Source organism: Lithobates pipiens, unplaced genomic scaffold, assembly GCF_037356315.1.
Source record: "Lithobates pipiens isolate NorthernLeopardFrog02 unplaced genomic scaffold, aLitPip1_a1.2 Scaffold_22, whole genome shotgun sequence".
Classification (NCBI taxonomy): domain Eukaryota; kingdom Metazoa; phylum Chordata; class Amphibia; order Anura; family Ranidae; genus Lithobates; species Lithobates pipiens.
The window spans coordinates 25,283,605-25,291,449 of record NW_027507784.1 but is presented as its reverse complement, the minus strand read 5'-3'; the positions used below and the strand labels follow the sequence as shown (position 1 = coordinate 25,291,449).

At 44.1% G+C, this 7,845-nt stretch overlaps 1 protein-coding gene across 2 annotated transcripts in view; it reads left to right on the top strand.

The window, feature by feature from the left end:
- The first annotated feature begins 1,239 nt into the window (after positions 1-1,239).
- Positions 1,240-7,845, top strand: part of LOC143923441 (interferon-induced very large GTPase 1-like) — a 33,779-nt gene continuing 27,173 nt past the window's right edge. For both annotated transcript variants that reach the window (XM_077447108.1, XM_077447107.1), the window contains exon 1: positions 1,240-1,499. The gene's annotated coding sequence lies outside the window, so the exon portion shown is untranslated. The remainder of the gene's footprint in view (positions 1,500-7,845) is intronic.

Sequence of the window (7,845 nt, the reverse complement as noted above, 5' to 3'; positions counted from 1 at the left end):
GGAAAAGAGAGAAGAAGGAGAGATGAAGGAGAGGAGAGGAGGAGGAGAGGGAGAGGATAGGATAGGGAGAGGATAGTTGGAGGAGAGGATCGGATAGGAGAGGATTGGAGAGGAGAGAAGGAGGATAGGGCCGCAGAAGAGAGAGAGGAAAGGAAAAGAAAAGATGAGAGTATTGAAGAGCAGGAGGAGTGGAGAGGACAAGGAGAGCAGGAGGAGAGGAGAAGAAGAGGATGAGGAGAGGAGGAAAAGAGAGGAGGAGGAGAAGAGGGAAAGAAAAGAAGGAGGAAAGAAATAGAGGGGGAGAGGAGGAGAGAAGAGATGGAAGGGATGAGGAAGAGGAGAAGGAGATGAGGAAGAGGAGAGGAGGAGAGGTGGATGAGGAGAGGGAATGAGAGGGGAAGTAGGACAGGAGAGGGGGGAGGAGGAGGAGAGGAAAGAAGAGAAGGAGGAGAGGAGAGAAATAGAGAGGGAGAGGAGGAGAGGGAGAGAAGAGATGGAGGACATGAGGAAGAGGAGGAGGAGATGAGGAGAGGAGGATGAGGAGTGGGGGTGAGAGGAGAAAGAGGACAGGAGAGGGGGGGAGAAGGAGGAGAGGAGGGCAGGAGAAGGGGAGGAAAGAGGAAAAAAAGATGAGAGGATCAGAGAGGAGAGCAGAATGACAGTAGTGGGAGAGGAGGAGGAGAGGAGATAAGAGAAAAGGAGGGGGTGAGGATAGAATGAGCAGAGGAGGAGAGGCGGAGAAGAAGAAAGGAGAGAAGGAGGAGAGATGGAGGAGAGGAGAGGAGGAGGAGAGGGAGAGGAGAGTTGGAGGAGAGGAGAGGAGGTGGAGAGAAGAAGAGGAGGACAGGAGGCACAGGGAAGGAAGAGGAGAGGAGTAGAGTGAAGGACGACATAACATTGTTTATAAACATTGATCAAACAGGAGAAGTAATATTGTAAAGTAACCTGTTACTAGACCTAGAAGAAGTGTAAGTGTGGGAATCGGTGTGGTTCTTCATAGGCGGTGTACAGGTGTGAGAGTTGAACTTGTTAAATTATGTGACACTTTTGTACGGAATGTATTAAAGGAAAAATAATGTAAAACTTCTACTTATATGGATCCGTTTTAAACTACCTTGAGATCACCCTTGTCAGTAAATGTAACATGAATTGTGTGCACTCCCTGAATCCTCCTTCAATTTCCCTTCAAATGAAAATGAGTGATAGAAGTGCCTGCAGACACAGCGCACAGCTGACTGATGGGACAAGTCCAGGCACAGGGGACGCTGTACACAGCCCCCAATACAGACACACGATAAACACGATAAAACAATATTCAAACAAAATAGTTGATTTCCAAATGGGATGGGAGGGGTGTGATCACCACATCTGATAGAAAACTCCACCGGATTGTTTCATATCTGGAAATGTTCATCGCCCCGCGCAGACCGGAGAGGCGGCCCTTCTTCATTGGACGGACATGGCGGTCACAATTGTGCTGAGCCAGTAAAGGAAAAGAGGTGAGCTGAACTTTTCTTTCTCTTCCTATAACCTACCTTCAGTTTGTTACATTAGAATTGACTCATCTCAGACATTTAAAGGGCCACTACACCCAAAGTGAAAGCGCTACCAAAGCTGTGAAGGAATGACTTATAACACTCACAGCTAGTAGGGAACGACCTCCCAATAGGGCAGAATATTCGATATTTGTAACAGTAGTGTGTGTTAGCGGCCGTGCTACACTACCTGGGGCAAAAATGAGGATGGCCGATGGTTTTCATGGTTGGGATTACCAGAGAGGGGTGTCAAATGTTTGTTAACAAATGCTGTTCAGAGACCTGGAGGAGTGGGCAAGCAAAGGGTTAAGTCAACATATTGGTGGTAGGGATGAGCCGAACACCCCCCAGTTCGGTTCGCACCAGAACCTTCGAACGGACCTAAAATTCGTACGAACTTTAGAACCCTATTAAAGTCTATGGGACTCGAACGTTCGAAATCAAAAGTGCTAATTTTAAAGGCTAATATGCAAGATATGCAACAGACAACACCAGTAATAAAGGGTATCTTCAAGTGTATACTGTGCTAGAGGCACACAACACCCACTTTAACTCCTGCAAATGCCTGTATTACAGAACACCAGTAATAAAGGGTAGATACAGGTGTATACTGTGTTGTGCTGGAGGCACACAACACCCACTAACTCCTGCAGATGCCTTTATTATAGAACACCAGCAATAAAGGGTAGATACAGGTGTATACTGTGCTGGAGGCACACAACACCCACTAACTTTAAGATGCCTGAGAAAAGAACACACTGTCCCTGCCTATCAACCTCTTCCCGGCATGCCGGAACACACTACACAAGGCCGCCACTCTGGCAGCTTTATATAGTGTGGGGCGTGTACCCCCTGAGCTATAATGTACCCCCTGAGCATCCTGCCTGTGGCCAATCATGGCTCTCCTCGCTGCCAGCGCTGTGATTGTCCAAGCATGCGGGGGGTCACAGTGCATGCTTGGCCAATCATGAGCCAGCAATACACTGCGATGGCACAGTGCATGGTGGGCCGTTCGTGCCACACGAATTTGGTGCGAACGGTCCACAAAGTTCTGAATTCGACGAACAGCCGATGTTCATCTCGGACATGCGTTCGAGTCGAACACCGAGCTCATCCCTAATTGGAGGGTTAATGTTAACCCCTTCGGGCACAAGGGTAAAACAAATTTTAATGCCTAAGCCCAATTTTGCAACTTTGACATGTGTTTGTAAAACCGTAAATATAATCTACTACTTTGTGCAACCAGGTGGATCATACCATGTTTTTTTTTCAGGACAAATTGGACTTTTATTTGGTGGTTTTATGGTAATGGATCTCTCTTGATTTATTTCCTATTATCAAAGGAAATCAAGCTCAAAATAGTAATTTTTTTAATTTTATTTTTTACATTTAGCTACATATTTATTGCTACTGCCATGGCCTACCACCAAAGAACATGACCAAAGAAATAATTTTTTCCCTGATGATGGCAGCGATAGCACATATGTGTATGTTAGTTGTTGTTTGTACCCGTAGTACAGCCCAGAAACAATAGCGCGTATTTTCCCTTTTTTTTTTTTTTATTGTATTTTTTATTTCTTTTTTTATTCTACCTAAAACACACTGACATTGATATTATTTAACCACTTAAGGACCGGGCCTCTTTTTGAGATTTGTTGTTTACAAATTAAAAACTGTTTTTTTTGCTAGAAAATTACTTAGAACCCCCAAACATTAAATATTCTTTTCTAACACCCTAGAGAATAAAATGGCGTTCGTTGCAATACTTTCTGTCACACCGTATTTTGCACAGCAGGCTTATGCCCTGTACACACGGTCGGACTTTTCCAACGGATTTTGGCCCAAACTTGTGTTGCATACACACGGTCGCACAAAGTTGTTGGAAAATCCGATCGTTCTGAAGACGGTGACGTAAAAACACGTACGACGGGGCTATAAACGGGCCAGCAGCCAATAGCTTTCGTCTCGTAATTTAATCTGAGCATGCGTGGCACTTTGTTCATTGGAATTGTCTACACACGATCGGAATTTAAACGAACGGATTTTGTTGTCGGAAAATTTTTGGATCCTTCTCTCAAACTTTGTGTGTCGGAAATTCCAACAAAAAAAGTCCGATGGAGCCCACACACGATTGGATTTTCCGACAACGCGTTCCGATCGCACATTTTCCGTCAGCAAGTCCGATCGTGTGTACGGAAAAAATACACTTTTTTGAATTAAAAAATAAGACAACAGTAAAGTTAGCCCAACTTTTTTTTTTATATTGTGAAAGATAATGTTACGCCGAGTAAATTGATACCCAACACGTCACGCTTCAAAATTGCGCCCTCTCGTGGAATGGCGACAAACTTTTACCCTTTAAAAATCTCCATAGGCGACATTTAAAAAATTCTACAGGTTGCGTGTTTTGAGGAGGTCTAGGGCTGGAATTATTGCTCTCGCTCTACCGATCGCGGCGATACCTCACATGTGTGGTTTGAACACCGTTTTCATATGCGGGCGCTACTCATGTATGCGTTCGCTTCTGCACGTGAGCTCGGCGGGATGGGGTGTGTTTAAAAAAAATATTTTTATATTGGGACGGGGGTGCATTTAAAAAAAATATTTTTTATTATTATTTATTTTACATTTAATTTTTTATTTTTACACTGTCCTTTAAAAAAAAAAGAATGGTGTCCCTTTTATTCCTATTACAAGAAATGTAAATACTCCTTGTATTAGAAAAAAAGCATGACAGGGCCTCTTAAATATGAGATCTGGGGGACAAAAAGACTTCCCATCTCATATTAACACTGAAATGCAATACAAAAAAAAATGTTGTCATTTACAAAAAAAATAAAAAAAAATGTCCCTTTAACCGCTTACAGACCGCCCGCCGTTTACGGCGGCTGTTTGAAGAGAAATAACAGTGTTATGGCAGTAGCTAGCTGCCATAACCCCGGTATCCTCTTCTTCAGCGGGTAGTCCGCTACAAGGTAAAAGTGGTCCTTGCGGCGGATTCGCCGCGAGATCACTTTTATCGGTGGCAGGAGAGGGCCCCCCCCCCTCCTACCGCGATCCGATGCCCTCCGGAGCCGTTGGCAGCGGCGGAGGCGATCGCGTCCTGCTGCTTGTTCAGTATGGAGACGAGTGAGGGGAAGATGGCCCCCACCTGTCTCCATACAATTGCTGGGCAGAAGGGACGTCAAAACGTCACTTCCACCCATAGCTCTTAAAGGGCCAATTTTTTAAAACTATATTTTAAAATTACAATTTTTTTTTTTTTTTTTTTTTGCATTGTAGTGTAAATATGAGATCTCAGGAATTTTTGACCCCCGGATCTCACATTTAAGAGGACCTGTCATGTTTTTTTTCTATTACAAGGGATGTGTACATTCCTTGTAATAGGAATAAAAGTGACAATTATTATTAAATTTTTTTTAAACAGTGTAAAAATAAAAAATAAAAGGTAAAATAAATAATAATAAGAAAAAAAAATGTTAAACGCTCCCCGTCCCATCGAGCTCGTGGGCAGAAGCGAACGCATACGCGAGTAGCGCCCACATATGAACACAGTGTTCAAACCAAGTATCACCGCGATCAGTAGAGCGAGAGCAATAATTCTAGCCCTTGACCTCCTTTGTAATGCAAAACCTGCAACCTGTAGAATTTTTTAAACGACGCCTATGGAGATTTTTAAGGGTAAATTTTGTCGCCATTCCACCAGTGGGCGCAATTTTGAAGCGTGACATGTTGGGTATCAATTTACTCGGCGTAACATTATCTTTTACAATATAAAAAAAAAATTGGGCTGACTTTACTGCTGTCTTATTTTTTTTATTCAAAAAAGTGAATATTTTCCAAAAAAATGTGCGCTTGTAAGACCGCTGCGCAAATACGGTGTGAAAAAAAGTATTGCAATGACCGCCATTTTATTCTCTAGGGTGTTAGAAAAAAATACAATATACAGTATATAATGTTTGGGGGTTCTAAGTAATTTTCTAGCAAAAAAAACAGTTTTAAACATGTAAACCTAAATCTCAAAACGAGGCTGGTCCTTAAGTGGTTAAGAGCTATGGGTGGAAGTGAAGTTTTCGTCGCTTCCGCCCTGCAATGATATGGAGACGGGCGGGGGCCATCTTCCCCTCACTGGTTTCCGTGTCAGGCTGGGGAGAGGATCCAATCACCTCCGCCGCTACCGAGGGCACCGAAGAGCGGCGGGAAGGGGGGGGGCCCTCTCCCGCCGCCAATAAAAGTGATCTCGTGGCGAATCCGATACAGAGACCACTTTTATCTTGAAGCGGACTGCCCACTGCAGAAGAGGATACCGGGGATAAGGGAGCTAGCTGCTGACATAACAACGATACTCCTCTTCAAAGTACCGACGTATAAGGACGGTGGGTGGTCCGGAAGTGGTTAAAAAAAAAATCCTGTCCAGCAAATGACTGACCCTGACCTATGACCCAAACACTAACCCTAGATCGAACCTTGATCTAATTATTTATTTATTTCTTTTTTTACACACACTTTTTTTTCCTCTCTCTCTTCAAGGACAAAGAAAGATACAATAAATCTCTCTTGTCCATTCACAGAGATAGAAAACACGGGGGCGGGCTTCACAGTGACTGATCACTGTTATTTCCAATCAGAGGCTATCATGGCAATCAGGTGACCTGGAATCGGACATTCTAGGTCCTGATCATTAGAACGGGGCCCGTGGCTCTCAGTGCTGGGAGCACGCCATGCGCCATATCACGGCAGTCAGTCCGTCTTCTGTCAAAGGGGCATGACCGAAAAGGTTCTGCCGATTGGCATCCGATCAGCACTTTCAGTCAATGGCTGAGAATGCTGACCGGTGTGTTTTGGGCGGAGGGGCATTCCCTTTTCAGAACATAATAGTGCAGCAGGGAGATCTTTGTACTAACATCAGATTGTTAGTACAGGATCTCCTCCTGAGCTCTTCACGTTTTTTTTTTCTTCTTTCATTTAGCCTGAAAACTGAGGCTTTAGTGTGTGAGATACCGGGAGGATAATGCTTGCGGTGGAGTTAGCGATATAGGGAAGGTGAACCCAGGGATGAAGTTAGAGATAGAGGGAAGTTAAACCTGAGATGGAGTTAGAGAAAGAGGGAAGGTGAATTTAGGGATGAAATTAAAGATATAGGGAAGGTGAACCTAGGGATGAAGTTAGAGATAGAGGAAAAAGTGAACTTAGGGGAGGAGATAGTGATATAGGGGAAGGTGAACCTAGAAAGGAAGTTAGATAGACAGGGAAGGGGACCCTAGGGATGGAGTTAAAGATATAGAGAAGGTGAATTTAGGGATAAGGTTAGAGATAAAACAAAGGTGAACTTAGGGTAGGAGTTAGAGATTAGGGATGAGCTTCGAGTTCAAGTCAAACTCATGTTTGACTCGAACATTGCCTGTTCGCCTGTTCACCGAAAAGTGAACAATTTGGGTTGTTCGCAGCAAATTCGAAAAGCCGGAACACCCTGTAAAAGTCTAAGGGAGAAATCTAAAGTGCTAATTTTAAAGGCTTATATGCAAGTTATTGTCATAAAAAGTGTTTGGGGACCCGGGTCCTGCCCCAGGGGACATGTATCAATGCAAAAAAAAGTTTTAAAAACGTCAGTTTTTTCAGGAGCAGTGATTTTAATAATGATTTCAGTGAAACAATAAAAGTGTAATATTCTTTTAAATTTCATACCTGGGGGGGGTGTCTATAGTATGCCTGTGAAGGGGCGCATGTCTCCCATGCTTAGAACTGTCCCTGCACAAAGTGTAATTTCGCAAGGAAAAAAAGTCATTTAAAATCACTCGCGGCTATAATGAATTGTCGACTCCCCGTAATACAGAGAACAGTCATTGAAAAAAGCGTGGGGTTCCCCCAAAATTCAATTACCAGGCCCTTCAGGTTTGGTATGGATAATAAGGGGAACCCCGCGTCAAATTAAAAAAATTATTACGTGGGGTTCCCCTCAAATATCCATACCAGACCCTTTATCCGAGCATGCAACCTGGCAGGAAAAGAGAAGGGGATGAGAGAGCGCCCCCCCCCCCCACGTCATCCACTGTGGGAATCCCGGCAGCCTGACACTTCTTAACTGAGGAGGGCGGGGCCACCCATCACCTGACCTCGCCCCCCTCTGACGCAAGGGGAAACCCGGGCTTCCCCAGTGACGTACGGGTGACCCCGCCCCCCTCTGATGTAACGCAGGTTTCCATTACAGGCATACTATAGACACCCCCCAGGTACGAAATGTAAAGGAATATTAGACTTTTATTGTTTCACTTTAATCATTATTAAAATCACTGCTCCCGAAAAAATGGCT